This window comes from Pogoniulus pusillus, chromosome 7 (assembly GCF_015220805.1).
Source record: "Pogoniulus pusillus isolate bPogPus1 chromosome 7, bPogPus1.pri, whole genome shotgun sequence".
In the NCBI taxonomy this organism is placed as follows: Eukaryota; Metazoa; Chordata; class Aves; order Piciformes; family Lybiidae; genus Pogoniulus; species Pogoniulus pusillus.
The window spans coordinates 21941800-21961364 of record NC_087270.1 but is presented as its reverse complement, the minus strand read 5'-3'; the positions used below and the strand labels follow the sequence as shown (position 1 = coordinate 21961364).

At 42.0% G+C, this 19565-nt stretch overlaps 1 protein-coding gene and 1 long non-coding RNA gene across 4 annotated transcripts in view; one reads left to right on the top strand and one right to left on the bottom strand.

Annotated features, from left to right (window-relative positions):
- Window positions 1-10041, bottom strand: part of AFTPH (aftiphilin) — a 53679-nt gene extending 43638 nt beyond the window's left edge. The window contains exon 1 of one of the 3 annotated variants that reach the window (XM_064146183.1): window positions 9890-10041. The gene's annotated coding sequence lies outside the window, so the exon portion shown is untranslated. The remainder of the gene's footprint in view (window positions 1-9889) is intronic. The other 2 variants (XM_064146182.1, XM_064146180.1) reach the window with 2 other exon arrangements.
- A 98-nt stretch (window positions 10042-10139) lies between these two features.
- Window positions 10140-11950, top strand: LOC135176807 (uncharacterized). Its single transcript, XR_010302827.1, has 2 exons — window positions 10140-10244; window positions 10502-11950. It is a non-coding gene; the product is annotated as an uncharacterized LOC135176807 (long non-coding RNA).
- Window positions 11951-19565: the final 7615 nt, after the last annotated feature.

The window sequence follows — 19565 nt, the reverse complement described above, 5'->3', positions numbered from 1 at the left end:
TAAGATAAAGAGACTGTAAGGGCAAGAAACTAGTTGTGGAAACAAACAAAAAACCTCAATACTATTTCAAGGGCAGGAAGGTGAAAACTGAAGCTCTACAAAACCCACTCCTTAACAGCTTCTGGGGAATAACATTGGAGAGTAGGATAAGTACCTCCTTGGTCAAGACCAAGCACTATGACTGAACCCACTACAACCCCAAAAGTAACTTTATCATAGGATAAGTTCTTTCCTAGAGAGATGTAAAAGCCCTCAAACACATCTCTAAAGCCATTTAGATAGAAAATACTATTAGCAAAGAAAACGACAGTTCTACAGTATGTTGATTTGCATGGTAAAGGAAAATCCATAGAAACCTGAAGCAGAAACCCAAATGAACTCTCCGAGTATTGCAATTACAAGTAGCCTACAAAACATTACATGCATAAGAAAGTCAAATGCTTGTGTGCTGACACAAGCTAAAAGAAAAGAATCTAACATATTTGATTTTAAAACCAAGATTTAAGTCTCAAAGCTTTCAGTGCAGTATGAGTACCAAGGATGGAATTTTAACCCAAACACATTTTATATACACACAAAGAATCTGCTCTGTCTGAATTTCTTCTTTTAAAACAGTTTTAGTACAATCGATTCATGCAAGCAAGACATTATACCTAGGTAGACTAGCTTCACCTCTCCCAGAAATCTTATTTTTATGGACAATTCCAGAAGAAATGGACAAACCCAGAAGAAATCTCAAATTAGCTTCTGTGCTAGTTAGAAGCAAGCTGGGATGTTTTGGTAAAAGAACTAGATAACGGGCAGTGAAATGAAAACAATTGATGTCAACTTCTCTCATAGTCTCGCTGAGAACTCTGGGAAGAAGAAGTAAACTTTCTCCATTTTGTTTCTCACTCTTGCTTTTGCCTTAGACCTGGTCACACCTCAGTAACCTTGCTCCCTAACCTCTTGGCTGCACCTCTTTTCTTCCTGAGAACTGGGGTAAGGTTGAGAGGGCCGGGGGAGGTGTTGGGGTGGTTTGAGAGCCCCTCCTGGGGACTCAGGTTTCTGGGAGGGGAGTTGTGCTTTTGTATTGTTTATCCTTTGTATATTTCTGTATATAATTGTATATAACTGTATATATTGTAAATAGCTGCTTGTAAATTCTGCTAACTGTAAATAAATTGCTTCATCTATATTCCCAGGGTCCATCTGAGTTAGCTGGGGCAAATTCAAAAGTGTGGGAGGGGCAGGGTAACCCCCAAACCATCACAGCTTCCACTGGAAATTAGCTTTTCCAACTTGAAAACACATAAAAACTTACAGCCCTGTACACTGACAATAACATCAAAGGATGATTTTGTTGTTCCAGTAATAAAACAAATCCACTTTGTACTTCTACAGTCTCAAGTTTTTTAGAAGTTCTGAAAAGTACTTTGATTAGCTGCAACTCTTTTGCTTGACTAAGAACTGCAGCTCAGTGGTCTTCCTAGATTACCATAGCTTTATGGACAGGAATTAGATAGAAGAGGATGTTGATAACCCTTCTAAATTATGCATTATACAGGCCAATATTACTTAAACTAAATAAACTCCCCCATCATCACAATTCAGACCAAACAATGAAGCCACATTAACAGCAAAAAACTCCAAACTTTTATCTCAAAGAATCAGAGGCCTCAGAAAAAAAACAAAAAACAAACCAACAAGTCTGGACTTTCCCCCCAGTAAAATCTGTCTGTATGTTTTACCAAAAGTATGTGTATTTTAATTATTTTTAATTCCTTTCAGGCCTATAGGCTTCCAGAAGTCAGCTTTCATTTGAGTTATTTGAAATATCACATCTAGATTTGTATTAATAACTGCTTCATCATCTGACATCACAAGATCCCATGCAAGAAATACCAGCAAAACTGAATTCTTAAACTGCACTGCCTATGTATTACCCATCATAACATCTCTATCACTTACTCCATTATTACCCAACTTCCTCTAAAAATAAATCTTAGTAGAGTTGGGAAAATACTTTGAGGCAAAGATAACCTAAAAAAGGACAAGATGAAGCATCCAGAAAAATTGAATCACAGTCAAAGGGACTTCACCTACAGTTAGTACTAAAAAGAAAGGCAAGGAACAAGAATAGTGGGGACAAGTACAGGACAAGGATAATATGAAGACATTGCCAGAGGGCTGAGGCAGGCTTCCAAAGCCCAAACAAGATCTCTGACCATTTGAAAAACTTTCACTCTTGAAACTTTTGCTGTAGAGGAGAAAAAAAAAACCTTCCATTTTTGTCACTTCAAAGCACATCTATGACATCACAGGGACTATTTACACAATCCAGTGGCACAATATTCTGCTCAAGATAAGTGTCAATAACAGATGTCAAAATAGGATCTGCAAGGAACGTTAATTGTGCACTTAAAAAATCTGATCGTAGCTTTGATATTTATGTGTTTAGTCAGTTTTATCCCCAAGAAATGACTCCATCAGTTGTATGGACTCATGTATACAATTTTGTTTTTTCACAGAATTGTTCTGGATGGAAAAGGTCCTTAAGATCACCATATCCAACCATTCTCTATAGTTATCAAGTCTGGGGCCAAATCTCATCACTCAGCACCACATCTCTGTCTCTTTGAAATAGCTCCAGAGATGGTGATTCGACCATCTTCCAGAGAAGCCCATTTCAGGACTTTGGAACCTTTTTAGTTGAGAAATTTCTTTTAGTATCCTCCTTCTATCAATTGTTACCAGGGAGGAGAGATAAACACCCACCTCATCTGGCTCCAATCTCCTTTCAGGGAGTTGTAGAGAGCAAGAAAGTCTCACTTCAGCTACCTTTTCTTCAGAATAACAACTCAAGTGAGGTATTTCTGGTGATGTTACAGTATCATCAAGGTTGGAAAGAGTATTTTAAAAAGTAAAGTGAAAGAGCTCTAAAATGTATCAATCTGTGTTACATGATTTGATTGCTGTTTACAGAACTCAAGAGTATCACATTCAAAGTGTAACAGAAGGAAAACAGTCATACAAGTATTCCCCTTCCATGTGACTGATTAGTGATCATTTATTTTTTTCAAATGGAACATAACCCCAATTCTCCTCGCAATATAAAAACAACATGGGAATTTTGAGTCTTAATATAGTTTTCTTCAGAAAGAATTTCATTACAGCTCCCCTTTTTGACTTCCAGGAGTGTTCCATCTGCCAACTATAAACTATTAAACCACGTCTGTTATAATCCCTTGGAACACTACGATGATGAAAACCCACAGATCTGACAGAACAACACTTCTGTTCATTAGTTCCTTCAGTTAATCCCTGCTTTGTTCATCATCTCAAATAGGGATAAAGAGACGGAACTCTGGCTTCATCTTTTGCAGTACTTCATACCCCATTCAGAAATATTTTTGCTCAAGACAGTAGGCTACATGATTTTGCAAAGGTGCGATTTCAAGTGGTCAGCCCAAAAAGGTGATTTAACTCCCCAAAAGAATTTGAACAAATCTGTGATTTGTATGCAGATTATTTTATCTTCCTTTTATCTCCCCTTCATTTATGGAATCAGCTCCCAAACTGAAAGGTCAGCTATGCAATGAACATGTGCTTTTGCATTTCACTCAAACATCCCTGAAATGTGAAATTTTAACCAAGTGAAACCCACCAATTTTCCAGCACACTATATAGTAAGGATTTCTCTTTGAAGAAAATTGTAACAGTATTCACTGCTGCATAATGAAGTGGCTACTTTTGCGATCTGTAGCACAACAACTCAGGTTTCTGGCATCAATGTGGAGAATTTGACAGAATTCAAGGGTTCACATTTAGGCTGGGTTGTTTTAGTCACAATTACAGATTTATGTTGATAACAGTTTAATATTAGAGTGATGATGGAGTTCCATCAGTTCCTCATGATATACAGTTAGAATTATGGAATCATTGAAACGTTTCTGTTGGAAAAGACCATTAAGGTCACTAAGTCCAATCATTATCCAACTCAATCAAGTCTGGTGCTAAACTTTTGTAGTCAAAAAGTTTCATTTACTATCCAACCTGAATTTTCACTGGTACAATTTGAGGCCATTGCCTCTCATCCTATCAATTGTTACTAAAGAAGAGAACTAACACTCATCTCCTTTCACAGATGTAGGTCTCCCCTTAGCTTCATTGTCTTCAAACTACACAACGCCAGTCCCCTCATCTGTTCCTCAGCAGACCTGTTTCTCCAGACCCTTCACAAGCTTTTCTGACTCAAGACCTGTTTCTCCAGACCCTTCACTAGCTTTGCTGATTCTCTGGCCCTGCTCCAGCATCTCAACGTCCTTTCAGTGAGGGACTCAAAAGTGAACTCAGGACTCAAGGTGTGGCCTCACCAGTGCTGAGTATAGAGTAACACTCGCTTCTCTCAACCTACTTATCATAGAATTTGTGTTGGGCAACATTTTCCAGGAAAAAACAAAAAATGTTTCTTTCAGATGCCATTTTCTGCAGTCTTTTATCTTTATATATAAAAGAAGCTGAAAACATTAGGCAGCTTCTTCCTTACTTGTTTTTTTTTCATATTGATACTTTGATATTCATAATGAAGGAACCTCACAAATTTCAGTATCATAAACCAGAAGACCACTGCTAAAAGACATACTAGAAATGCAATTTACCAATACATTTGCAAATACAAATACATAATGACATTTTACTTTGAAAAAGAAAATTATTACTTAGGTAAGATTCAATCATGTTACTGCAGGTTTCAACCTCTTTCCTAAGGTTGCAGGAATTTAAGACTGCAACTCAAGTTAATTTAAAACATTGAAAAGATGACAGGAAACAGAAATTGGTAATGGCAGAAAAGATACCAGTAGTAGCTGTCTTTAAGTTCTGACAGGGCAAGGATTTGCAAAGACAAAATACATACCCTTCTTTTATCTCAAGTCTCTCTAAAAGACTATCAGCCCAGGGCATTATATTACTTGCTTGCAGTAAATAGCAAAGAATATCTGCTTTCTTCACACATGGATCACATCCCTCTTCACTGCCTTTTCATAGGACAATAGTAACAGTCTAACAAAGACACAGCAGCAAAGAGAACAATGTAATTACAACAGACAAAAGCAGGTATAAATAGCTCCTTCTCTGCCTATCTTCTAAAGCAACACTTGAAATAGCACATTTGGCTCTTATAGGAGACTTTAAAAAATGAGAGGCCATAAACAAAGAGTAACTAAATACTGGAGTCATGTAAATTCAAATAATAAAACTTCTTGTCGAACCAAATGCTCCCTTCAAGTTAAGATAAACACTAGCTTAGCAATGGATAACCTCTCAGCTGTGGATTCTTCTAAAAGCATAGCCGAGTTAAGCTACTCATCACTTGAAGCATAAAGAATATAACTAGAAATTGCATGATCCAGAGCTTCATGACAGAACCAGCAATGCTACTGGAATGGCCTACAGCATAGAAGACTGGAAACAGCAAGGAGAGGGAGTCAAGTCATTAGGTGCCAGCACCTGATCCTTCCCAGAACATTTAACTCTTCTACTGCAAGGGAATTCCTCAAGCAGATTATCAAAAATACCACTAGTAAGTCCCAGATTCAGACTCCTCACTACAGTAGAATGATGGCTGCCAATAGTAAAAGCTGCCCTCTTTTGACTTTGCCTTTTCATTGGCTTATGAACAAGCAAAAAATAAATGTACAATCCTCTGCATCTGAGAACTTCTAGAAGGGCCACTCTGAGGAGAACCTGCCTGTTAATATAGTTGTTTGTATAACCCAAATCCACTCTGGAGAGAGTTACTGGCCTGGCTGAAGTCAATATATTCTTAAATCATTTTAATGAGCTTACTTTGATTTTTTGGGAATAAATTAATGAAAAACTAAGTACAGCAAGAAAATGTTTACCTCATAAAGCCTGGATTTGATTTTCAGTCTAATGTTGCTACAGCCATAAGGTCCATTACCCAAAGCAGGAGTTTCAGAGCATTTTTTGTGACTCACACATATATGAGTTGAGGAAAACAATGCTTTCCATTTCCAATAAGGCAAATGTCTCTAAGCCTTATTTCTTATTACCCAACATTTGGAATTAATCAATACCATTGTATATTTCTGTGGTTTCTCAGGCAGCTCCTTCTTCCTGTCCTTCTGCCCTATCCAGGTCAGCAGTAAATACCAGGCAGCAGAGAATCCAGCCTACACAAGATTCTTTGACAGTGCTTCTCTTCCTCTCATCACCAACAACACAGGAAGATTAAGACAGACAGCACTACAGGAAGACACATAGGTGACACAAATGTGAAATTTTAACAGGTCTGGGATACAGGTATCTTCCCTTCAATCTTACTTGTTAGATTACATAAAGAAACAGTCAAACATGTACTTTCAGTAGCTGTGCTTCTTCCTATTTCCTTGTGTGCTGGTTCAAGAAACTTTTTTTTCCAATCAAGAACAGCACGACCTCCCCAAAATCAAAAGACCAGCTTATTCTTACAAAGTCACTATAAACTTATATATATATATATATATATGTTTCAACTTAAAGTCTGCTGACTTGCTTTAACAACTGCAGATAAAGATACTGTAGCTAAGTCCATACACAGTGAGGAAAATGTTATAAAGAACAGGCATGGACTTAATTCATACAGACAAACATGTCTGACTGGAAAGGACAATCAGGTACAAAATCTGGCTCTGCGAGAACACAATCAATGTGTGTACAGCACACATCCACACAACGTACAAAGGCAGAAGTAATAGGTAACATGTAACTGGGGTATTTGAGGAGTTCTAATATGTTAAATTCCTTTCAGAACAATTCTCAACTCAATTGAGCATATTTATTGCTGGATGTTACCCTGAAACATGTTAGCTAGCTACCTGTGCTGAGTTAAGATGAAAAGATGTTGGATTAGCAAGTATTAGAACCAGATTACCTAAGGTCAAGTGTTCTCAGAGATTTCTTTACCAAGCAGCATGTTTTCCATGCAAAACCTTTGAAATTTCTCATAGACTACAGGAAAGCGCAGATTACAGCTGCTTAGCACTGCACTCTTACAGGAAAGATTCCCCCTCCTGGCAGAGGAAACAGTCACACAGAGAGAACAACCACAAGTCCTCCTTCCACTACTGCAAACTTCTGTTTATTTTCAAGAGGAAAAAATGTTTTCTTCAACATGCAGAAAGCAAGTAGGTGAGATAGATTTTTTAAAAATTGTGACTGAAGCAAGTTAAGCTCACTTAGCAAGAACAAGCTTATGCTAGTCATCATTTAGCCCACCTATACTAAAAACCCAATACAGGAGGGACATCTAATACTTTGAAGAGAATAAAAAGTATTGTCTATCACCTTTCATATATAAAAGAACCTGAGGTTTCACATCTCCTTCCTCCTGGTACCTACTTTCAAATATCCTGAAGTGAAGACAAGATTTGTTCTTCCTTATGGTCCTAAAACTAATCTGAATTATTTACCTTACGGAAACAAACTAAATATATCATCTTGCGACAGAATGAGTCCTCACAGTACCAATCCAAAACTTTAACTGCTAAAGACATCACTACCATGGAAGAAAATCTATGGGAAATGAGACTGCCAGATTTCAAATAAGGCACATTTCAGTTGTGTGCATAGAAGCAGCTCAGCTCACACTGTGTTTTCTGCTGCACAGAGGGAAAATAAAATTAACAGCATAGTTCTGAAACCTAGCAACCAGTAAGATCTAAGGCATTTCTCTTAAGAGGTCTATCCAGAAAAGTTAAGAGTATTTTGAATCCTCACAAAAAGGTTAGCATGTCATTACACTGAAACGTTCACAAAGAGTTTAAATTGTCAAGCAGAACAATAGCACAGAAAGGAATGAACATTTTGTCAGAAAAGATAATGAGCATCTGAAATAAGATTATGCTGCTGAGTGGTGAAAATGACTAGACCTAGCATCAGTTTCTTTACTGCTAAGTTTCCAATTGATACCACTACATATGTGCAAGGAGAGCTCCATGAATATTTTAAGAGGAAAGGGTAGAGTTGACAGAAGTCCAGCTAAGCCGTTCTATTATTTCCACCGTGAAAGACAAGTCTTTTCAAAGTATGGAAAGTTTAAGAATAATACTTTATGTAACGAGGGTGTCGAAATGCTTGCATTGACTTAGTAAGTTACTAAAGAAATCTCTTAAGTATAAATTTAAGATCATATGCTGCCTTCCTCAACAGTGACATGCAATACAAGTACAATTCACTGCATATCTCTCTGAACTTTATATAGACTATCAAATCCTTCACAAAACAAAACCACGATCCAAGGAAAAACAAAACAAACAAATAATCAGGCAGCACAAACTGATCCGCTGAGGCCGAGAGCCTTCAACTGCTTACTTATAAACAAATTAAGGAAGTAAAAAAAGAGTCATACTGTCACATGACCCGAGAAGGTCATACAACATGTACTTTATGCAAACATCATGTGCAATGGGAACACCACAAGTATTAGCTTTCCTGAAGACCTTTTACTACACATTTAATTTTTAAGTGCTTAGATCCGCAAATTTATGCTATTTATTTTCTCCTATGTGAAAAGAATGTTACAAAACAACCCAAACCCAACCAACCACACATATTTCACCACTTGCCCTGTCTCTTCCAATTACTGTTCTGTTCCTACAGGTACAGCTCCGGCTTTCGGAAAAGGACCTACACATTAGCTATATGAGGATGCACACAAACTTCTCTGTGTGTCAACAATACAACACAATGCTTTTATGTTTACAGGAGGCTAATTGTTTTCCAAGTCTATCTCATAGCTCCAGAGAACAAAACCAGGAAAAATACTTTTAATTCTGTTCAACCTCCAAGAACCAACCGAGTTAAAAAACAGCATACATCAAACTCACTTTACCACAAACCCAAAAGCTGAAGATGTCACTTCTAGTGAAGCACATTATGCCATAAACTGTGCATGAAAACAAAACTGAAATGATCAGTGCTGTACAGCTGTTGTCAACGACGCTTCTTCTACGCAGTCCATGCATTTGCTGTAAAATAAGCACTGAAATTCTGAAGGATTCCATTTCTGTGCTGAAGCTGGCAGGAAGGGGCTGCCATCACCAAGAAGGCAACTTACTGACTAAAGGTTTAAACCTTTGTTTACGGAATTGTCTTCTCTACGGAAGAAATAATATTTTGGTTCATCAGGTAAGCACTTATAATAGCAAACTTCAGTGTCAGAGCCTAAGAAACACTCCAGAAATGCTGTCCCATTTTACACTGGCCGGCCTTCTACAGAACCAAATAAAAACTCCGCTTTAGCCTGTCATTCTCGGGCGCATTTGGCAACTGACACACTTTACGCCCCTTAAAAAAAATAAAGGTTTATCAGGAAAAAACAAAGACAAAACAGCTTAACTTCTTGCACCGCATATCCCACAGTTGCGGCCCCGCTGAACCCCACAGTGCCGCGGGGCACTCCCACAGGCCGCCTGCCACCACGCCCGGAACTGCTACGGGACACCGCCCGCTGCAAGGAGCGGTAAAACCCCGTCCGACCCCCGCCCGACACCCACCGCCAAAGGACAAAGCCTCCCGGCTCCGAGGCCGGTCATGCCGCGGCCCGTGCCCTCGGGCCTGAGGAGGAAGGCGCCTCAGAGAGGAGGAGCGCTGGAGGAGACTTCACCTCCCTTCCTAACCCTCCCGCCTGGCGGGGTGGCCCGGCCCCGCCACCCTTCTCCGAGAACGGAGAAGGAAGGAAGGAAAGCGCAATGCTCTGCAAGGCCTCGACCGCTGCAGACCCTTAGGTGAAAACCTAAGGGGGTCTTCACCAGCCACCTCGAGGCAGGGGGTGCCCTTGCCTGGCCAGGCCCGCAGGAAACGAGCCGACCCCCCGCTAGGCGGTAGCAGCGGCGCCGTCTCTTACCTGCGGGCTGCGCGGGGGGCGGCAGGGCCCGGGTGGGCATGGCGGCGGGCGGGGCGGGGAGGGAAGGGGAGGGAAGGGAAGGGGAAAAGGGACGCGGCCGGTTATCTGAGGCCTCCCGCGGCAACCGCCATCGAGGGGGAACCCATGTCACGGCGACAGGAACCGCGTCGCTATGGCCCGGCCCCCTCCCAGTGGCCACCACCTCCTGCTTCGCCACCGCCCACTTGGCCTCCCGGCAGGCACCGCACCGCATCGAGCCGCGTCACATGCAGCAGCGGGCGGCGGGGCGGCGCGTAAATAAATAAATAAACAGCGCGAACCAGCGCTGCCGCGGCGATACCTACCCCCGCACTAGGTAAGGCAGACGGTAGTTTACTCTCAGAGCCGCCATCTTAAGTGCTGGCAAGCCGATGCCACCGCGGCAGGGTGGTGCTCTTGGACGAGGGGCGATGCTGTGAGGGACGCCGCCGCCGGCGTGTTGCGCTGGGGAGGAAGAGGGCACCTCTGGGCTGCGGTGTTTTCCGTACCCTGGTGTAGGCAATATGAGATGCGGGTTTGTGGGGCTTTATTGTTATTGGACTTTTTTTTTTTTTTTTTTTGTTTTCCTCACAGTGGTGCCGTGTGGGTTGCGCCAGGTGAAGTCCTGCACAGGAGTCCTGTCAGGGGTCCCACGAGCAAGCCGGAGCCGTGCGGGTGTTTGTCTGCGGAGAGGAACGGAAAAGAGACTGTGACATAAAAAAAAACCCCAAACCCGCAAAATATCCAACAATAGAAATGTGGAACTGAGAGCGAATCCCTTCTTGCCCTGGCCGGCGGTGCAGGGAGCTGTGGTACCGGCAGCATCGGAGCAAGAGCCAGGCGGAGCTTCACTACCGACAATAGGATCGTGGCTATGCCGGTGCTGTGGGAGGGCTTCACTTCCAAGTCATGAGTGTTAGGTGAATATTTCTGCATAGGAAATGCTTTTTTGCGAAGTGTGAGCGGGGGAGTAATGCCGTCCCATATGATCCTGCAACCTTGCTTCGGAACCCGCCTCTGAAACAGGCTGCCATGCCTCTGTTTCACTCTGTGTGTCTCTCTGTGACCACGGGGAAAGTTCCTTCAGCCTGACAGTTTGCAAACCACCCAGTCCAGGTGGATGGCATCCCGGAGGGCCTGTCTGCACTGCTCTGAAGCCTCGGCTTGTAGGCATCAGAGTCTGCCAGAGCTACCACCTTCAAAGTGTAGCTGGGGACAGATTTGTTTCTGGGAAAACGTTCCTGGATGCATGTGCTTCATAGGGAAGCTATGTGCTGCACTAGTTCTGAGTGTGCTATGTGTGTAAACTAGTTCCAAGTGCGCTCTGTGCGTAAACTAGTTCTAAGTGCAGCACCAGACAAATGATACTTCAGTCAAATTCGGTTTTCAATGGTTTTGTTTGCTTCCATATATATATATATATAAATAAAAGTAGAAAGAATGTCAAAAAGGCGTGCAGAGCAATACTCATATGTTTAAAATAATATATATGGCTACATAATCTATTTAAATTGCCCTTTTCCCCCCAAGGAGCACAAGTAGACCACGATTTGACCTGATAAGGGAAAAGAAACAATTTGTAGCAAAACCACTAACTGAAGCCACGAGAAATCAGATGGCTGGTTTTCAGATTTTGATGATTTTTTGTTTTGTAATACCTCTTTACACTATACTTGTGAATATTGTCTGAAGTACCATCACACAAAGTCTTTACAAATGTGTAAGTAATGTTTCAAATGACATGTGAGGCCTGTCATTCATCCTTTGACAGTAGTGAACTGAACACTGCACAGCAGTTACAACATTCTGGCAAACTGCAATAATAAAATAGTGATCAAAGTGTAATATCAAAGCTGTGTTCCTACAGAGGCTTAAGCATATATTTAAACACGCCATAGGTTGGCTGAGGAAGGCTTAAAACAAGGCTATTCATAGAACTTTTCATGCTTGAGATAGGTTTGCTGAATAAAAATACTTTGAATGCATTTAAGAGTAATTATAATTAATCTGGTAATTTAATAAACAATAGAAGGCCTTTGTGAAGCATGGAGGAATTATTTTGTTATTACAATGTTTCTCTTATGTTAGGAGTCCTGTTAGAACAGCTGAAGGTAATCATAGGTGACTAGTAGTGAGGTTGTATGAGTACTACATTCTGCTGCCTGATGGCTATTTTCTTCTTTTCAGTTTAGTATCAGAAATGCAGTGCAATACTTCGTCTGACCTGGCAGGGCAGAAGGAGAAGTAGCAAGGGAATTGAAAGGTAGGGCAATTTCACAGTCAGATATTTGATCTTCACCCAGTGTGGAAGAATGTGGTTTAGAAATCATGAGGCTGCAGAGAAAAATCTGTAGAAGCCCTGAAATACTTTTTGTAAAGCAGTGGACAAACTAGGTTGTTTCTAGTAGCCATTAAGTTCAGGGGCACAAACTATACCTCAATGTTAATCCATGAAGAATTGTTTCCCGTTTCAACTGTGTTTAGTTGATGGTCATTGGACAGTGTCATTAATTATTCTTATGGCAGCATTGTAAGTAATGTAATTAGAGAAGGTACTTCAGTAATTGTCTTTTCTTATGCAGCCCATGTATTAATGATTGCAGTGAGCGTATGGAATAAGCACGCTGCTCATGAACTCCCTAGAACAGCACCCTAAAACAAACAAAAATAAAGCCCCTGTGTGGGAAAGACCAAGCCACAAGCACAACTGTGTATTGCAGGAAGAAAGATAGATAATGTCAGTAATTAGGTCCCAGAATAGAAAAAAAATTGTCAAGTATCATTCCCAGGTGATGTGAGGTAGTGACTCACCTGCAAAGCTACAGAGAAAGGCAAAAAATCCTTGCAAATAGTCCCTGCCAGTTTGTCCAGGGGGATATTTCCTTCTCTTGGTGCTATTTGGTAGCTTCTAAGCTTTAATCAGCATGCAATTGTGATGCTGTAAAATTCACTGTATTTGAATGCAGGATCAATCAACAAATAATAATTCCACGTGGAAAAAAAGCACAAACAAACAACGAAACAAAAAAGAAAGTCATCTTCACTTAGGCATAGTGTGAATGATTGACAAGATGTGTGGGATTTCTTTAGTCATTCCTGCATAAGCTTTGATGGTTGAAGGAGATTACATTTGCTTACGAAGGCAGACTGAGTCTTTATAATAGCATTAGCCATATTATGAATTAGTTATGTGACATGGAATCCATGGGCCACAACATTAATTTCAAGGTTATGTTTTCAACATAAGTTTGCAGAATCACACAGGCTGTAAAGACTACATCATTTAGGGATTTTTCTAGGATGGTGGTGGGACCATATTCAAATAGGTGGTGGTGGTTGGGTTTTTTGAAGCAATTTCATTTTTTCTTACTGGTGCAAAACAGTTGTAATTTAGAGATCTTCATCTTAATGTGAAGCCCCTCTGCATAATGCAACAGAAGTTTTAAGTGTAATCATAGTAACTTAAAAGGTTCAGCCTTGACTTGTTAGGCACAGCAGAGGAGCTGTCAGTCACTGCTGCCGAGTGCTAAACTGCCAGGAGAGGGCGCACCCTTCTTAGAAGTCTCTTGGAGTAAAAGCGGTTTGCAGTGACGACTCAGGCTGCATCCCAAAAACCTGCATGGGCTGCAGGCTGAGACAGTGCTCCTGGGTTAAATGTTTAGGACTGCAGGGAGAACTTGTTACCGTCTAAATCCATGTCCTTCATAGAACTTAGTCATTCAAGAAAACAGAGAAATTAGTTCTGGGCCCCTCAATTCTAGAGAGATGTTGAGGTACTGGAATGTGTCCAGAGAAGGGTGATGAAGCTGGTGAGAGGCCTGGAACACAAACCCTATGAGGAGAGGCTGAGGGAGCTGGGCTTGTTTAGCCTGGAAAAGAAGAGGCTTAGGGCAGACCTCATTGCTGTCTACAACTACCTGAAGGAAGGTTGTAGCCAGGTGGGGGTCGGTCTCTTCTCCCAGGCACCCAGCAATAGAACAAGGGGATGCAGTCTCAAGTTGTGCTGGGGGAGGTACAGGATGGATATTAGGAGGAATTTCTTGACAGAGAAAGTGGTTTACCATTGGAATGGGCTGCCCAGGGAGGTGGTGGAGTCGCCATTCATGGAGGTGTTCAAGAAAAGCCTGGATGAGGCACTAATGCCCTGGTCTAGTTAATTGGATAGGGTTGTGTGATAGCTTGGACTGGATGATCTTGGAGGTCGCTTCCAACCTGGTTGATTATACAGTTCTATAAGGAAACAATTTTGGGTTTTACTTCTTATTTTGGAGCTTACACCACAGATCCTGAATATAGCTTTTAGTTATGCTGTAAGCTGTACCATGTAGGCCAGCAGTTGGCCAAGAAAGCCAACAACATCCTAGCCTATATCAGGAACAGTATGACCAGCAGGACCAGGGAACTGATTGTCCTCTTGGACCCAGCACTGGTGAGGCCACACCTTGAGTTCTGGCTCAGTATGGGGCCCACACTACAAGAAAGACATTGAGGTGATGCATCAGGTTCAGAGAAGGTGAAGTGTTGAGAGAACAGATCTTTTAAGAAGTGGCTGAAGGAACTAGGGTTGTTGAGCCTGGAGAAAAAGAGGCCAAGGGGAGACCTTCTGTCACTCTCTACAGCTCCCTGAAAGGAGTGCTCTGTTGGAGCATCTACCTATGCACCTTCTCAGTCTCTTCTCCCTAGTAATAAGTGGAAATGGCCTCAAATTGGAGTGGAGAGGTTTAGGTTGAATATGAGAAGAAACTTCTTTCCTAGGAGGGTTTTCAACCACTGGAACAGGCTCCCCAGGGAGGTGGTTGAATCCTCATCCATGGAGGTGTTCTAAAGAGGAAGAGATGTGGTGCTGAGTGACATGGTTTAACACCAGCCTTGGTAGAGTTAGATACTGTTTGGACTCAATGATCTTAATGGTCTTTCCCAACCAAAACAATTCTATCATTCTCTATATTGTATAGTGTAATGCAGAGTGTCTTTAAAATATGTTGGCTTGGTAGCAGTGACTGGTTCAGTGTTTTTGTTTGGTTAGTTGCATTTTTTATTTCAAAAATATATACAGTACAGCATGGCTCCTGGCACTGTAAGCTGCTTCTGACTTGCCCACTTAGTATATACGGAAGAAATTTCTTCCAATTGAAGTCCAGATAAATATTTGAACTTTAGGCAGCTGGCTCCCCTCTCATCTGTGTCTAACAATGCTGCTGATCAGAAACGGGATAGTTGATTTCCTAAGAAATTCTTATGCTTGCTCTTCCTTCCTTCCTAGATTTGAAGATTTTAAATTGTCTATAGCCTGAATTTAAAATGGTCTTTGGATCCAACCAGATCCAGATCTGATTTGTGCCAAAGGCTTTTCATTTCTGCTATTGTCAGTGCAATGCTAACAATACAGGAAATCAAACCATTGCAATTTATCTTGATAGAATGTTTTTACTTGTTCCCATCCTGACATGAAACCATTGACACGTTTCTCTGAAGTATTCTTGATTAGGTAGAACTGCATTATGGCTGAAGTGACTGCTACTACTGCAATATCAAACAGAAAACTTACCTGAATTCCCCAATCAACCTCACAACCTTTACAGGAAAGCTCTTTGTGGCTGTGGTTTCATAAGGTGTGCATTATCAAAGCTGGCTGAATGAACAATACATGCTTGTGGTTGTCTTCCAAACAGACAACATTTAATAAAAGAAGAAAACTCTGCATTTACTGTTAGCTAAGTTACACAGAGACCCCCTCTCATCAAGCTCTCCCCAAAGAAGACCTGGGAGGGTTTTATCGGAGGATTCTTTGCCACTGTTCTGTTTGGACTGTTGGTGAGTGGCAGCAGAGTGCTGCTTTCCCTGGGCCTTTCCCTTCCTAGGCTGACAGGTTTGGGGCTCAGAAATGCAGTCAAGCTTTCAGCTCTCCCAGCTCTTATCAGAGACTTCAGACTTTCCTCACTGAGCAGGGGCTGGGCTGCTCTGTGGCTGTGTTCTGTGTGTAGGGCTGAAGCTGGAGCAGAGTTCTGGAGGAGGTTTTGAGTCCCCCTTAGCCACTGTGGCTGAGTCATTACAGCAACCAGCCCTGAAATGTTCTTGCTGCTGCTGCTGGCTGAATGCTGTGCACCACTGCAGGGGCTGTGTGCAGAAATGTGGGAGCTGTCCCTGCCTGTGGCAGGGGGTTGGAACTCGATGATCTTTGAGGTCCCTTCCAACCTTAAACCATTCTATGATTCTATGAGAATGAACAGCCTGTTGCTAAACTCTCCTGCTGATCTGTCCTTCTGCATCCAAAAGTGGGAAAGCATCTGTGAGCATCTGATGCTAGTTTCTTTAAGCAGTGGTTGGTGCCCTGACCACCAGAATCAATGCAGACTGCCTGGCTCTTTTGCAGGGCACTACAGAGCCCTTGTTCCCCCAGCTGCATCAGGGACCCTCTTGTGAAGAGCCCATCTGGGTCTGTAAGCTGGCTGTGCAGGAGAGATCCCCATTCCCTGCAGTTCTCCTACTCTCTGAATTAATTCCTGCTCCATCTGGGCTTTGTGCCTCTGCTGATAGTGAAAGGCACTTGCTGAGCCTGACTTCTCCATGTTAATTGTTACAACAATCCTTATGTTCTGGCCTCTGTTTTCTCCCAAGGCTGTAGCACTTTTCAGATCTTTTCAGAGGCACTAAGATAGTATTTTAAACATCTCAGATGCTCCTGTCTTCTGCATCACTGCCACTTCATTTAGCACTGACCTCTGGGCGTGCAGAATGGGTTCTCTCATTTTGGGGATCCAACAAAGATGCCATAGTTTTTTTCCAACTCTTTGGGGAAGGGATTGGCTCCATCATTTATATTTTATGCAATGGCATCAAATACAACACCTTGTGGGGTACAGTTTCAATGGAGCATAGAAGTCATCTGTTTGCAGTACAAGATTGTTATTATTTTTTATAAACCTTCCAAGCTATCTTTACTGGAATCATAGTTATGAAATCCAGAAGCCCATTCTCTAGTGATTCCCAAGCCATTAAAAATCCCAGAATTGTCCTGAGACAATCCAAGATTTTTTAGCTAGAAAGGACCCTGTCCTGGAGTCCTGTATACCCCTGAATTCCTCTCCCTCTGTGGTTTGAATGGGAGAGGAAGAAGCTCAAAAAGACCTGTCACCACCCCCTGCTCTGCAGGCATGAAGGGGGGGAGCAAGGGGTGCCCGTGCAGTGCCCGTGCTGGAATTGGGCTGGGATTGGCTGTGGCCTTCGCGCCCAGGCAGTGGTAACTCTGCTCTTTGTCTAGGGAGGGTATAAATATTGGGGGACTGCCCGCCTTGGGGTTCCCACATTGGAGTTCACCCCTGCCTGGAAGTTCGTGCCCACCTGAGTCCTGCCCCCCCCACCGCACAGGCCACTGGACCAAGTCAGCCTGACTCTGAGTTATTTTGCCTCAGCTTTGTTATTAAGTGGGCAACGCTATTCATTGAATAGCTCAAGCCTTTTCCAACTTCTGACTTCCAAAATAGTCAAATTATCTATGGCATGCTGTAGATTTTCTCAAACGAACTGAATCTGGTAATTAAAACTAAATTAATTTCTGTATATAGTTTTGGGGGTGGGTTTTCAGGCAAATAAAATAACTCTATTTTTGTATAAACTCCTGACTCGGCCACATTAATTCCCTGCCTCCACAACAGACCCTATGTAGTTACAGAAAAAAGATTAAATGGCAGTTACTTCAGATGAGTGTCCAAAGTGTGCTCAGGCTCTTTGATTTTTGGGCAAGGATAAGGGTTACTGACAGCCAGCAGTGTTTGCTGGCAAAGTTGTTTTGTTTGGCTTTGCTTGTTTTTCTTCTAAGGAACTCCTTTCCCAGTCTGGTCCATGTTTGCAGCTGCATGATGCAGGCTCCCATTCTTGCCATATGAGGGCTCCTGAGTGGATTAACCAGCTCACTAATGCCAAACCAGCCTGTTTTTAACTGCTATGGTCTAGACCACATCCTCAAAGTAGGTCGTGTTGACTTCAGCATGGCTATGTTATGTGTACACACGTCAGGGTGTGCAAAGTGTGTTTTGAGTGTACATAAGTTTTACTGGTGGCAGGGCTTGTCAGCAGAGGCGATAGACAAACCCATGTAGCTGGCAAAAACTGGGATGCTGGTGGTGCTGCTGGCTCATTCAGGTGTAAAGGAGATACAGCAAACTTTAAGATGAGCACACACTGAAAACTGTCTGACTCCAGCCCTAATTTAGCTGCGTTACTCAGGCAAGCTCAGAGAAAAGAACAAGTGGCAAATGAGCCAGCTCAGCAAGCTATGGACAGCCAAAATGATGTACAGGCAACAGAAACTACTTCCTCTCAGGTTTGACAACACTTCCTTTTTCTAGAAGGCGATATTGAGTAACTCAAGTGTCAGCAGGAAAGCAAGATTTCTGGCCGTCAGTAGCAGAGCAAAGCTTTCTAGTCTGACCAGTTGTTACCAATACAGGCTCTTATTGCAGAATGCCAATAAGAAGTCACAATGATTCTTTTAAAGACAGTTCCTTGCTTTAAGAGGCATGGTTTGTGAGTTTTGTACCTTTCAGATGAAAAGTACTTAAAAATAGTTAAGATCAGTATTCTGTTTTAGCAATCCAGTTTATTTATTGGACAAAGACAAGCTGATTTTCCATGGTCTTCCTCCTGCCATGTGCCTTTCTGTGATGACAGGAGCCAAGAGCCTCCAAGCACCCTTGTAGATCAGCTGGTGGGAAATTCTGAAGTACAAAACACTAACTTGTTACTTCTAAAAGGCTCCTCTTAGACCCTTTTAAAAAACTTTCTGACTTCTAAGACATTTAGAGGTGGATTTTTATGTTTTAGCTTTTTCTGGGTTTAGGAATGTTGGAACTTAGCTCTGCAACTGTTCTTTTATATACATAAGCCTTGTGATATCCTGTTGTAATTGCACAAGTTCATTTCATATCTGTATGTCAACAGAGTCAGTGAAATTGAAGTACCCGATTCAGATGTTTTGGACAGGTCTTCCTCAGGAACCAGTGGTGTGTGACTGGCAGTGCTGCATATCAATAAAAATAACCTGAGACTTTATTTTTTTCCTAAAGAGTAAGCCATTTTCTCTTGACAGTGAATAGTAAAATGCCCATAAAACCTCAGTGAAGGCAGGATTCAGCTCCAGATTTCTGAAATGCAAGTGGATGAGGTTTTCTTGGCTTAATAACAACTTCTGTCTCCAATACAGCTGCTATGCAAGGGGTTTCTTTTGCAGGTATGGATGTTAGGAACAACTTCTTTACCATGAAGGTGGTGGAACACCGAAGCGGGTTGCCTAGGGATGTGGTTGAGGCCCCATCTCTGGAGATATTCAAGGTGAGGCTCAGCAGGGCTCTGGGTAACCTGATCTAAACAGGGATGCCCCCACTTACCGCAGGACTAGATGAACTTTGGACATCCTTTCCAACCCAAACCATTCAATGTTTCTATGGTATTTGTCAAAAGCCTTTTTATTGTCTTTCAGACTTGTATTCAATGCCTGTTGTCAGTACCACATATGTCAGTTTTATCCTCTGTCATGTTTTTCTGCTGTGCGTTTGCTTTTCACTGAGATGCAAAGCATCTGGGATGTAGGCACATAATGGGGGTAGATTTCTGAAAAACAGGATTGCTTTCTGGAATGTTTTTATATGAGAAATATTAT